Source organism: Excalfactoria chinensis, chromosome 9, assembly GCF_039878825.1.
Source record: "Excalfactoria chinensis isolate bCotChi1 chromosome 9, bCotChi1.hap2, whole genome shotgun sequence".
Lineage (NCBI taxonomy): Eukaryota > Metazoa > Chordata > Aves > Galliformes > Phasianidae > Excalfactoria > Excalfactoria chinensis.
This window is the reverse complement of record NC_092833.1, coordinates 9,163,607-9,177,599: the sequence shown is the minus strand read 5'-3', so window position 1 is coordinate 9,177,599 and position 13,993 is coordinate 9,163,607. Positions and strand designations below refer to the sequence as shown.

Below are 13,993 nucleotides of genomic sequence, written 5' to 3'. Positions count from 1 at the left end.
AATTTTTAACAAAGCCCTCCACTCAATACCTATTTTATCACTTCCCATCTTGGGTTTTCTGTTATAATACAAGCTTTTGTTTCTGTGTTTAGGCTTAAGGAAGACCATTGTATCCAACAATCTCCAAACCAAAATTGTATTTACATTTGTAGAGTGTATTCTTTGTAAAGTATACTTTCTGCAGGCTGTAATAGCAATTGCAATGTTTATAGTAAAATACATGCTACATTAAGGAGAGATAATTCGACAAGTAACAATAATCTCAGTATAATAACACATCATAATAACAAAGTGCCACAGCCAATAGCATACTGAAAACTGACTTTCAAACTGGTCTTCAGATCCTTCAGATACTTTCAGATCACACAAAAATTTGCTACCACTGCAGCACATGCACAAATTGAAAAGTTATGTGAGGAATTACGAAACCAGTTGGTCACATACAGGACAGCACTTCACCATTTTGTCTTTGTGGAATTTCACTTCTCTTACTTCAAGCAGCAGCTACTCCCATTAATGAAAATGTTCATCTGATAAATCAAGCACCAAAAGCAAACACTCCAGAGCTTGCTCCAACTCACAGACACACTGAAATATCATTTTTTCTTGTTTCCTTTTTAAATTTCAGGATCCCTTACCTGGCTGCCATATGGGAAAAAGGGTCTGTTCCACAGTTCAGGAATCCAACACAACATACAATTATTTTAAACACTTACGTTACTTTCCTGTTTTGGAAGAGTACACTAGATGCCAACATAATTCAGAGTTTTTGACAACAGGGACCAAACACGTTTTATTTATTCTTGGAAAAGAAAGCTAAAACCATTTCAAATACCTTGAGTAAGGCATGGTGCCATTACATACAGTGTTAACCTTCAATAGCTGGGCACTGAAGCTGCTTCCAAAAAGACACTCCACTTTCAACAGGCATGAACTTGTCGGTCCTTCTATTCGGTTGAACAAGACTACCATGGCTAGGTAATAGAGATGGCAACGATGCCCTATCTGAGCACCAAGGGAACCTCAAGCTCCAGAGGAGAACCAGAAGCCCAAAGACCCCAGTCCAGCAACAATGGGTCGTTTCAAGGAAGCATTTCCCCTCAGGGGCTGTGCCAAGAGCCCAGCCTTTCCTGTGTGGCTGCCGCCTTATTGTGCCGCATGGAGTATCTGCTTCCTGGGATATATTTGCTTTTGCAGTATGGATGCTCAGTAAAAGGAGGCAATGACTTTTTTTCCGCTTCCTCTGAATTCTTGGAAAATATTTTTGAGGTTAACATCAGAACATTTGAATAAAATTACAAGGAGATCACCAAGTAAATCCAGATTTATTACAAGGGTCGAACTTGCCGCTAGAAGTTCAGACATCTAACCTTTGTTTCTTTAAAGGTGCATCTAGTTGGCACAGTCATGACAATGGCATACTTAGAAAACCAGCCACATTCATTACTATCAAGCAAAGTGCTTTGGTGCCTTTATTTTCTCCCTCGTCATAACATAGCCCAGTAGCACTTTCTGTTCTCTGCTGATCATTCTGAATGAGGCAGAGCCGTTGTTCTTTCTACTCTTCTAAAGCCATGATATAAAAGTTAATACTTCTGAAGGACAGCTACACAACTGCTAAATGCAGTCTTCCAAATTAATAATAATAATAAAAAAACAAACAACAATAAATTATACTTACTCTTAAAGTTACTTTTATGTAAAAATACATCCATACAAGTCTGCTAAATTTCAGCACTTAAACCCTTATTTTCTGACGTTTACTGAAATTACAGTTCTTCTAAGAAAAGTCATAAACGGATACAAAGCATGAAGCTCGCACCACTCACTTCAGCAGAAATGCTTCAGTGGAAAGAACTCTTCTCGTATGCAATAGAAATACATTCATAACATTGATGAAACTGTAAATATCATATAACAGTGCTGCAGATTAAAGTTAAAAGGTGCAACAAAACATGATTCAAGACATAAAGCAGAAAACTTGATGTCTTCTGTGAATTCTAATAACTAAAATAATAAATAAAAATCTGCAAACAAGTTTCATTTGGAGGCTCAGCTGCTGTGGATCAGTATTTTCTCATGCTTAGCAGTTTATATAGCCTGACAGTTTAGCTCCTGAAAATGATCAGTCTACTCTCAAAACTACCACATGAGGTAAGATGAGAAAACAGAGGGGGAACTTCTACTCTCTGTCCGTGAGCTTAAGTTTGACAAAAGCAAGAAGAGAACAGGAGTTCAGGACTGTAACTTACAACTTGAATCACTGGCCAACATTTATCTAGCTAGTATGATGTCCCAGGCATTCAGAAGAGTCCTTAAGACCTAGAAGAGCTTTAGCTATTTAGTGAACAGTCATCCCGTCAAAGAACTGCTATAATCAGTGAAATTAACTGAATTCACAAACAACCTACTACAAGACATTCTGTAGCTGTCCTTAAACAGCACAATCTAAAGGATACTTGTGTACCTCTTAGGAAGAATTTCTACAGTATCAGCAGTGGGATACATCTCCTATAGAACAGAAACAGACTGCAAACATCTGACACTCCATCTCCCTTCAACTGCTGCAGTCTCAGCACTGATTCTGACAGTCAGTGAAGGTCTTCTTCCATTAAGCAATGACTTCTGGCCACAACCCCTTAAGCTGCATAATTACCCCAAAGTAGAAATTCTCCTTAAATGTATCGCAACATTGATGTCAGCATTTGAGCAACCTTTCTCAGATTTATTTTCCTTCCCAATCTATAAACATATTTTAAAAGTTACTAGGAGATACAATAGAGTCAGTCTTCTGTGTTGTAAGGAGGATAGTTTATTTTCTTAATTACAACATTTCAGTCTTGGTTTTAAGTACATTAAATGTATCACTGAGCACTCCTTTAAGCACTGACCTTTCTAACTGGAGTATCACCGCTGCCTAGCCAAATACTCAGAAACAGTCCTGGCAGATTAACTCTGGTCCAGATGCTTTACTCAGATCTTCCTCACCAGCTTTTGTTTTCCAGAAATGTTATGTCAAAACAGAAGTCAGCTTTCTAAAGCACGGTAATGACTGCCACCATCCTCTGCAAACTATAAATGCATAATCAGCTTTCAGTCTACATGCTGTATTTAATCAACACATGATAAGGCTTTCAAATTAAGAAATACAAATTTAGGTTTAAAAAATAGCATTAAAGGCATCAGGACATATTCACGGATGGACTACAGCACAGATAAAAAACCCACACTTCAGGAATCTAGAATAGGTAAGAGGTGAGGATATAGTGAAACACTAAGTTGATACACCTTAAAAACACCATCACATGAATTTAACAACCAGCTGCCAAGGTGTGGCTTGCCGTCTGCAATACTGAAGCATCTCCAGGAAAAACGAGCTTTTAAAAGAGGTGGCAACCGTTCAGCAACAGGCCAGCAAACAGCACTTTTACAGCCTATACACCAACACATCCCTAGCCTGATACAAGCAGTTCCTCTTGACAGCTGCTGGCAAACCAGCACAATCACTGGCCAACTAACCTAAGTCCTCCCACCGTATCTATGTTACAGCCAAGTGTTACTTGACTTCAGCTGGACAGTGGACCACAGCACTTAATACGCCACTGCCTCCCACAGTTCTGTGCTGTACAGTAACAGGAAGAGAAAGAAACGGAGGCATTCTATATTTGTCTGTTGATGCAGACACAGCAAAACAAAGTTACTTAACACTGAAAAATGAGAAAAAATAATACTGTGATCCCACTCTGCCAATGGAGTTACATAAACGAACAATTTCCAGCAGAAGCAGCAGCCACTCAATGCATCAGATAATCACTACTGAAGGAAGTACATGCTAAAAACTGGTATCAAAAATGCTACTAGCATAGCATAGAAATGCCTTGGGGCACCAAAATTCTTCATAATGCATACACAGAATGCAATTACGCCAACAATCCCATTGCTGACAACAGCTCTCTCTCAGGGGAAGCAGTTAGCTGGATAGAAGAATGAGTGTGACGTAAGTTATTCTTCACCAGACTCTCCCACAAAGAGCACACAAATTTGTGGTGAAACATTACCATAGCTAAGTCATTTCTACTGGAAAAGACATGGCCATAAGCAATTTATACTGCAAATGAAAAACAAAATTTGCAGATGAAGTAACAAAACTTACCAATGAGGGAGCCGAAGTATGGCTTCAGACAAAGGAGACTGCACAACAGTGGTTTTCCAAGTGCTTCTGTTCAGTCAGAGACACTCCACCTGTCCCTCCACCAGACTGGAGTCCTCAGTCCAGACTGACCTTGCCCAAGCACTAGTTAGCTCTCACTGCAGTACAATCATACGGGACAACCAACAGACAGAAGCCATGCTTCACACATTCACTGCTGGACACCCAGGCTTTAAAAGCCAAACTGGAGTCAAAACCATTACTGCCTTTTCACATCACAGACCTTCAATATTGCCAGTACTGAGGCTCAATAGTTTGCTTCTGGCAATGAAACGTGCCTACGATGCAGGAAAGTATTGTCAAAACCCTCTCTTGAAAGACTACCCAACTTTTTTGTAGCCCTTGCCAAGTGGACCAACTGAAGATAGCATTAATCCAAGGAATGCACTCTGCAAGACTGCACATTTGACAGCCCTTTTATGTACTTGTTTGAATTACCAGCTGGCCTTAAAAGAACTTTCTGCTGGCTTGACGGACCTGGATGACTGCTATAGTGACAGAAGTACCAGTTTTAGACAGCAGCCAGACTGCTCAATGCAAGGGAACAAACCTTTTGAATTTACTGGGCTTTTGATCAAGCCTTTAACGTTATTTGCCACTGCCACAAAGTTGTAAGATTCCTCTGCTTCTTATACAAATAGTTCTCCTATCTGAGAAGCAGAGATCAGAAAAACCATCCTTCTGCTCAAAGAAAATAATAAGCAATTCAAAATAGGACTTAAGGAAATTCACCTGTGCCTAAAAGATGTACAGCTCAATAAATACTGTTATGGAGTGAAGGAAAAGTCACATAGGTGATGCAATATAGCTGCAAGGTACTGTACAACCTCTCTTATTGGAAGCCAACCCTTATCTACATCACTGAACTTTCAGCTCCTGCTATCTACCACTGCACTAAACATATCCTCCCAAAGATAAGCTCCTGCTATTGTTGATTCTAATCGCTGTGGCAGATCTAAAGGACAGAGTTCCAACAGTCACCGTACTTCACTGATTTGGAAGTACAGGATAACACCAAAACGCATAGAATCAAATTAATTTTTTCCACACATCCCAACTGCCATGAAAATCAATCACTGACAGAGCAGGAATACTCAGATCCTTTGTTTTGACAGACAATCTACTGTAGGCAATTGAAAGCAACTGTAAGAGTGCATGAAAATAATGATACATAAAATAGATTGGCTACACTGTCAATTTGGACTTTCCACTTTGAAAGCTCATTCAGGCTGCCTGTACGGGTGTAGGTAAAGAAGAACACGCCCTTCAGTGATCTTCAAAGCCAACACTGGACCCCTGTAAGCATGATTAGAAGCAGTAGCACTAACATTTGAGTATAAAGCAATTACCAGAAACTATTGAAACTTCTAGAATAACTGAAAATTTCTCAATGCTCTGCTGCCCTGAAGTTACTGACACACTCCTATCCTGTAGCACTTCCACAGCTCAGATTCTCCTGACAGCACAAGGCAACTTGCCCTATTTGCAAATAGCAACACCAAGAACACAGTATTTCCAGACTAATACAAGAAGCACAGTCCAGCCAACTGAGGTTCTGCAAGGTCTAAACTCACTTGGTATGTCCAGATGATGGAAAAAAAAAAGAATATTGTGCACTTTCCCCTCCATGTTCCAACACAAACTAAAACTAGTATCCACCAACTTGGGAAAAAAGGCACAGCCAAACAGAGCTTAGTCTTTTTCCCCAAACTAAAGCAACTGTACTTGCCTTTCTCAACATACTAACTTCTTCTTAATGGCCACGAATAAAAATGACATCTTCAATACTATTTTCACTGTAAGAAAGTTGAAAGCATAACCAGTGCTTTCCTTAAGGAAATCTAATCCCATGTCAATCTGCCCATAATGGTAATGGAAAAGAGTATTTCCTTCTTACACATCTTAAATACTTTAAACCCGTTACATTCCCCTTAACCTCATCTCTTGCTAAAATGACTTGGATTTTCTTCCAGCTTTATGTAGTTGTTTCCTCTAACTCCAATCATCTGCATTTCTCTTCTCTGAACTCTTTTCTAGTGGCCCAAATTCCTCGTCAATTTTGGCACTCAGATACTGTCTGCTCATTGAAACTATATCAACGGTAAACAAAGCCAAAAGACGTAAACTTTACATGTCACAAATGCTGCTCCTGTTTAAACAACCCAGCAAGATATTTGCCTTTTCTGAAAACAGCATGACAGTGACTCATGTTCAACTTGTGATCCAGTACACCCCCTGGTCCTTTTTCCAGCACATAATCAGTTATCCCTCACTCCACATTTGCACAGCTACTAATTCCTGCCTGGTGCACTACTCTGCATCTGCCTCCAGGATTTCATCGTATTTTTCAGGTCATTTTAAACTCTCAGTGTGCCTTCCAACACTGCCTTTAACAAGCACATTTAATCAGCCATTTGACCAGTGCTTTCACGAAAGGTTAGCATATCCAGGACAGAAACGGTCAATATAACCTCATTTCAACGCTGAATCATTAATTACTGTTCTCCGACCAGGATCACCTACCCAGTTTTACATTTCTCAAAGCCACTTTCCTCCCATCCTTGTCTCCCTATACTTATGAGTCCATTAAAACGTGAAAAATCTCAGTTTAAAAAAAAAGAGACAACACCAAGACTGCCTCCACCATATCCATAAAGTCTACTACTGTGAAATAAAACAATATCAGACTTCTGATGCAATTAGTTCCCACACACAACAGTTCATGCTGCTGTTCTGCTGCTACTTATCTTCCAAAGCACTTGAAAATAGAATGTTTGCCTGTTTATCTCAGCTTTTTCCATCCGCTGGCATTGCGAACTGTCAGACATCAAGTTCTCTTCAACTCACTTCAATCACAACTCTCTTAAGAGCTGTCCTTTATCAGTTTCCTAGTAGTTAGGTGTACTTCTAGTAACCTTTCAGCATTTTTTGAGCTTTTTAAAGCCACTTTGAGATTTTTACATTGAAGCTCACCAGGGCCAGCTGATGAAGAACCATTTAATGTCATTACAATCCAGTGCAAAATCACAAGTATTCACACAAGCATTAATAAGATTAATCTGCACAGAACTACATTAGAGAGGACAAGCAAATTAGGTAACAAACATTTTTAATGGTCTGCATCTTCTGTGGATACATACTTTCTCCACTGAATCAAGAATGCATTTTTCAATCTTCCTTCTCCTACTAGTGGACTTTCACAGGAACCTTGTCACTTCTGTGCCCCTTGTTAGTTGCTACGTCATTTGCATTGCGACCGTGGATGCCCTGCCAATCTCACACACAGGGCTCCATGCAGACAGTGCTGAACTTCCTTGCTTAAATCACAAAAGAGAGAGAGTGCTTCAAATTTTTATGTGGACAACATTCATAAATCCCCAGCAATAACTACTAACCACCTATCCTTTGTTATTTAAGGCTGCCTTTCAGCTCCCAAGCAGTGAAGTTTGCTGTGCTGTTTCACTGAGGAATAAGGGTGTCAGACTTGAGGCCGTAATACAGCTACAGTTTACTACAAACTGAGCTTTTGTTCTTTGCTAAACAGATTACTTAACAAAGGAAATAGCTTTTTTTAATGAATGAAAAACTATTTTTAGTTCATTGTATAACAGTGAAAGGGAAACACTTCAGTATTACCATAACTTCAAATGTTCTCTAAAGCATCTAATTAGGAAATTAGAATCCTTGAACTAGGATTTGTGCTGTACAGACTCCTCTACCATGTGAAACATAACCACACTGAAGCACTAATCAAACCACGGGGTTTTGCTTCCGCACTGAAAAACACCAAACATACTAAACAACGCTGTGCCTATTATACTCCATGCTCAAACAAAAGCACACAGAAGTACCTACTCAATTCTCCTATGCAAACCTTTAAGCAATCCAAAGGATGAGTCCACCCAAATCAATGATGAAGAAGATCCTACAAGAGATCCTAGACAAATCAAAATAATCCACTGCTGGGATTCTCCAGAAATACACTTAACAGTATCTGAATAAGGAAGAAGGCAGAAGTCAATAGTTACTGTGCATGATGAACATCTGGCCTTTCCATGCCAATTCCCAGTTCTCATACAAATTTCCTCTCTGACACGGGCAACCCGCTGCAACATGGCTTTGACAATAAAAACTCATTTCCATAGAATGCCCCTGCAATAACTGGAATTTGGCTCCTTGCCACTAAAAATATGGGCCGTGTTGGCTGCCCCGTACTCCACACACAAGATGTTACCACCTTAAGGCAAATGATAGAAATTAATCTTAGGGGCCCACGTCAATAGGGCTTTTTTTGTTTGTTTGTTTAATGTTTCTTAAGGTTTCCTTATATTCATAGGGATTCATAGAAGAGTTTGCCTGATGCACAATGCCTGCCACATGGCGTGCTAGCAGAAGAAGACTGAATCACCGTTTCTCAATCTCACTCAGCTACTATGATGTAACTTCCCCCTGTGCTACATGCCCTTCCTCCAACAGTAGGCATTGCACTCCAGCTGACCCAGCACAGCTCGTGCTCTTCACTTCTCTCTCTTCAGCTAGAGACGAATTACTGCCTGCCCCAGCCATCAAACCCTCCTGAGGGGAAAAGATCAAACAAAAAATAAACCACAGAAACAAACATGTACTCTGGAAGACAGCTAACAAAGAGAGCATGAGCTCAAGAAGTTTGTAGAATGCTACTGCAAGAAACCAAGCAAAGAACCTAGAACAGTACCACTACTTCTAAAAGGTACTCAGGAAGTGACAGCTGCTGTCCAGCAGCTCCACTGGATCCTGAGTCTGCTTAGTTGCTTGCAATCCTTTCACTAAGCTTCTTTCTCATGGTACAGTCAGCCTTAACCAAAATTAAAGCCAACAGGATCTCAGAGCTTTGTGGGATCTTGGATGGAAAAGGGATAAACAGAAAGGTGAATAAACATGGACAGCCAGAACTTCAGCAAGGGATTCTGAAGGAGATGAAAGAGGAGCAAATAAAGATCTAGAAAGAGACGCGCACAGCTCACCATACTAAAATCAAATGCGATAGCCTACGTGAACATGAAGTTGGACAGAGTTGCTCTAAAAGACTGAGACACTCAGTTACCATGGTAATAGTAGCACGGTAGGGATCCAAGCAACATCAAATCAAAAGGAGTAACTAGTAATAGCAACGCACAGAGTGCAATAAAAACATGCTGTTTAACAGTTTAGCCTACAAACTGCTTTTTAAGTCAACAGATGCTAATCTAACCTGGAAAGGGAGACATGCTGAAAAAGAGAAGTAAGTAGCAGCAAATTACACACTAAATAGGAAGGTGGTTTTGATGACACTACTTCATCTGCAATTTACCTGAAGACACAAGTGTTCCAACTTCGTGTCTGGGCTGCACGCTGCCCCAGGCCACAGAACACTTAAGCTGGCAGAGCACAAAGGCAGAAAAGCTGCCAGAGCAAGAGTTCACTTCCAGCAGCAGTACCAGCCTGAACCTGGGAAAAGGCCTTCAGTCTGCCCTCAGTTGTATCACCTCAGACATGGGCCTTCTGACTCACTTATTCCATCACAACTGAAATGTTTACTGAAAGGCTTCAAAAGCTGAGTTCTTTCAGCAACATCAGATTTCTGTAGCTGATTGAGGCTCTCATTCTGGGACGCCCCACGCTGTCAGAAATCAAAGTTGTTCCTCAAAGTTCTTCTTCAACAGTGCTGTTCCACCAAGCCGTCTTATCAGTATGTTTCTCAGAAGTCAGGAGAGCTACACCAATAGCAATAAATCTTCAAACCAATCTCACAAAATGCACACAGTACACGTTCATCAAACGCTACAAAGTCATATTTGCAGTTAACTAAAAGAAAAAGCAGTTTACAGAAAAAGCAGGAGAGCCTTTCCTGCCACACCACACACCGAGGCAAAAGTTTCCTCGTTGCACATGCAGTCAAAGGTCTATTACAGTCACCTATGACAGCAATACATGTGGTTCAACAGAGCATGACTGGTAACATGCACTGTATTAAAATAACACCAAAAAGGCTCTTTAACCACAAGTTCAAGAAGTTCGGTGGTCAGCAGCAGAAATGTAGTACCTTACAACAGTCAGATTTATGGTAATGAAAAGTAGCAGCTCCTTCAAATACGGTGAAAACCGATGGCAGAAAAATATAGCTAACCTGTCTGAAGAGCCAGTGTGTGGACAAACCTCATACAATGGCTGAGTCACCTGCAAATAGAAAAATAAACAATCAAGAAAAAGAAGCAGTCAGTGAAATGAACAGGATGCATTAAATTTGATCATAATTGCACTAACAAAGAAAATACTATATGGTTCTAGTGAGTGCATGAAGCAAAGAGAACATTCCCAAGAATTCTAAACCCAGAATGAAATTCTCAGTCACCGCACATGAAGGGAAAGCAGGCAGTGGGTACAGCCAGCAGCAGTGACTACAATAAGCAGTTTGGTTGTCAAGCAGCCCCCATTGCTGGAGGATTTGCTATCTCAGCTGAGGGGAACAACAGCCTCTTGAGCTGCTCCAGGAGTGGAAGTATGTGGCCAACTACAACCCCGCAGGTAAGTGGGGCTCGCTCTGCCAGCACAGGGATGCCCCGCAGTCTAACAGAGCCAGAACAGCAGCTATTAAAGTTCTGCCTCTTTGCCTGCAGCATTTCAAAATCCCACCGTTGTAAAGAAAGGAGCTGTGCTTTACACGGTTAGCATCACGTTGGAACCGCTCTAAGTTCCAAAGCAAAGCGATCCTCATTTCAGCTGCCAACTGCAGAGGTACCTGAAGCTGGAAGCGCTATCACTGATTATGGAAAATAAACAGTACGACGGGCCAGTAAACCACGAATTTCAGCAGGCAGCACGCAAAGCCGATATGTGCTTTATTACTGCAAAGGAAGCCCCTGGTATTTTCTGGAACCCGGCAACGCCGCCCGATCGATGCCACCGCTTTAAGGAACGGCCCGTCAGCGCTTCCAGCTCCCGCACTCAACGCAGGCGGCAGTTTCGCAGCGGCAGAGGCTCAAGGACGCGGCGGTGGCCGTCAGGGGCCGCAGCCCGGGCCCGGAACGGTTCCGCTGACAGCAGCCCGGCGGCGCCTCGCCCGCTCACACTTGGCCGGTCCCTCCCCCGCGCTTTCGGCCGGGAACTTTCCCTCCGAAAGGGAAATCAGCACCGACGGGCGAACCGCAGCCGCGCGGCGGGACGCGAAGCACCGTACGGGGCCGGGCGGGATCCGGAGCCGAACGAACGGACCCCCCGGGGCGGCCGCCGCCGGAAGGCCCCGCACGTGCCGCGGCCCCTCCCGCCGCAGGAAGCGCAACGCGGGCCCGTTATCGCCGTCGGTGCCCGCCGGGCTCCGCCGCGACCTCAGCGCCCGTCCCGCGGGGCCGCACCTGCCGGCGGTGAGGTCCCTCCGCACCTGCCGGGCCGCGCCCGCCGCAACCTGCGCAGCCCCACTCACCGGCGGCGCCTCAGCTGAGCCCCATGCCGGCGGGCGGGCGCGGGACCGGCTCGGGACCGGCTCTCCCCCGCCCCACCCCCACCCCCGCCCGCTCGCCCGGCGGCGTGCGCGCGGCTGCCTCGCGAGGCGCGACCGGATCCGCCGCCAACCGGCTCCACGCGCCGGCCGCGCTGGGCGGGGGCAGGGAGGGGCACGGAAGTGACGTCGTCGCCGCCGGAAGAGGGGGGACGGGGTGGGCGGGGCATCGGGGGGAGTGGGCGGGGCTTGAGTGGGGGGAGGCCGAGGTCGGTGGGGTTGGGGTTGGGGAGCACGTGGTCGGTCGTGTGGCCGTGCGCTCCTCCGGGACTGCGGCCTTTTAGGGGGGCTGGCTCCGTAGGGACTGCTGGAACCTATGGGCAGCACAGGCATCACCAGAGACAGCGCGGCCTGCGCCTCAATGGAATCTTCTTTGGGATACCAGCTGCTAGGGGACATGCTGGGGGAACAGGGTGGGATCTACAATGTTACATAGTGAGATAGATAGGTGGGGAAACAGCTCATGGAAATCTCCTTGTAAAAGGCAGTTGTCCCTTCAGAGAGCGTTGGGAAGCTGCAGCAGAAGCAGCACCTGCAGAAGGCTGCGCTGACTCAAGCACAGATACAAACGGCCAGAGGTTGCCCAGGGATCGCTGGCTGCAGCCCAGCAGGAGGGCAGAGGGCTGAGCACAGCGTACTTCCACCCGCTGCCAGGCACATGCCTGCCCTGAATAGCACATCTCTGCTCTGCTTCTGTCAGCAGCCTTGCAGTCAGCTCATGACACACTTACCCAGAAGCAGAACGGCGTCTGACGAGCATGCCCAGCCCTCTGCTGCAAGCTGCTTTCCTCACAGGCAGTCCTTTTCTGGGACAGCGCTCTATGCCATGCTGGGCTGGACCAGAACTCACGTGCTTTCTATCCCACATTCCAAGCGCTTTCCTAGAAATTACTTAAAAATTGTGCAGGTAGTATAAAAAAAAATCATGTGGCTCCACTAAACATACCTTCAAGTGGCCCACAGCTTCATTTTCCAGATCAGAGAGTCATTAAGATTGGAAAAGATCTCTTAAAGTCCAGCCATCAACCCATCCCCACCACACCCACCATCCACATTCTTCTGTATCACATCTCCATGGTCCTTGAACACCTCCAGGGACAGTGACTCCACAGCCTCCTGGTGCCAGTGCACCACCACTCTTATGGAGAAGAAATGTTTCCTAATACCTGGTCTGAAGCTTCCCTGGTACAACTTGAGGCCATTACTTCTCACCCTAAACGTGACACCTTTCCTCCCAGGGAATGAGGATAAGACAGAGACCATAGCACAGGCAATTCATGCTCCTGCTGTGCCTGCCCTGCAGATGAAGAACTTCAAGCAGAAGTACTGTAAGGCAAATGAAGCAATATTAATCTGGCACAAGTTGCCACATTTTCATTGTGCAGGCCTCTAAAGACTTCCTGAGACACAGTCGTCTCTGTTGGGATGCATCACTTAAAGATTCTGAAGAGCACCGTAAGCCATTCAGGGATCTGTAAGCCATAACAGAATTGTATTTATTATCAAATAATACTGTTTTCTTTCTAATAGTTCCCTCCCAGATTAAGGGAATTGGTCAGGGTTAAGTCCTACCACAAGGAACTGCAGCGGGTACAGGAAGAGGAACAGTCTGAGTGCACAACGGCCATTGCCCCAGCTGCATGCTCACAGTTCTTCCCAGGCATCAGCTCCAGTAATTACACATCCCCAGGGTGAGTCAGCCAGCAAGGTGAGCCAACAGGAAGCTGTGCCAATATAATGTAGAAAAGGAATAGCTTTCTCTTGGCCCAATGAGTTGAGGTGATTCACCTTACAGGCTCACGACTCCTATAATCAGGGAACAAGAGAAAAAGAAAAAGGAGAAACAAATCTGCCCCTTCTGGCAGCCACACACAGATTAAACATAATACTGAGCTTACTTAAATCAGAATGGTCCCCTTCCTCAACACAGTATGTGTTCTTACCAAAAAACTTTATAACGCCGTTTTCTGTTCATGTGTTAACTCTATTCATGTCACAGTTTAATTATGTGCTTCATCACCTTCCTTACTGCTTTTGCCAAAGGTTGGGATCAGATTAGCCACGATCTGGTAACTGCTTACCTGGGATGTAGCAGTTACTGTTCCGGGATAAGGAATCAACAGTTATTCTCCTAGTTCTGTGTGCAAGCTTTCCAGCTCTAGTCTGAAAGATGGTTATTAACCAGTGTTTTTCATTCATCCTGGTTACATGGGGAAGAGAAAAAAATAAATAAATAAATAAATCCATTAAATGCAGAAAAAAATCACTGA

General features: G+C 44.0%; 1 protein-coding gene across 4 annotated transcripts in view; it reads right to left on the bottom strand.

The window, feature by feature from the left end:
* Positions 1-11,822, bottom strand: part of ATP13A3 (ATPase 13A3) — a 53,053-nt gene extending 41,231 nt beyond the window's left edge. Inside the window, exons 1-2 of one of the 4 annotated variants that reach the window (XM_072344198.1) lie at positions 11,649-11,822; positions 10,272-10,405 (exon numbers count right to left, since the gene is read on the bottom strand). The gene's annotated coding sequence lies outside the window, so the exon portion shown is untranslated. Of the gene's footprint in view, positions 1-10,271; positions 10,406-11,580 lie in introns of all 4 variants that reach the window. The other 3 variants (XM_072344195.1, XM_072344197.1, XM_072344196.1) reach the window with 3 other exon arrangements.
* Positions 11,823-13,993: the final 2,171 nt, after the last annotated feature.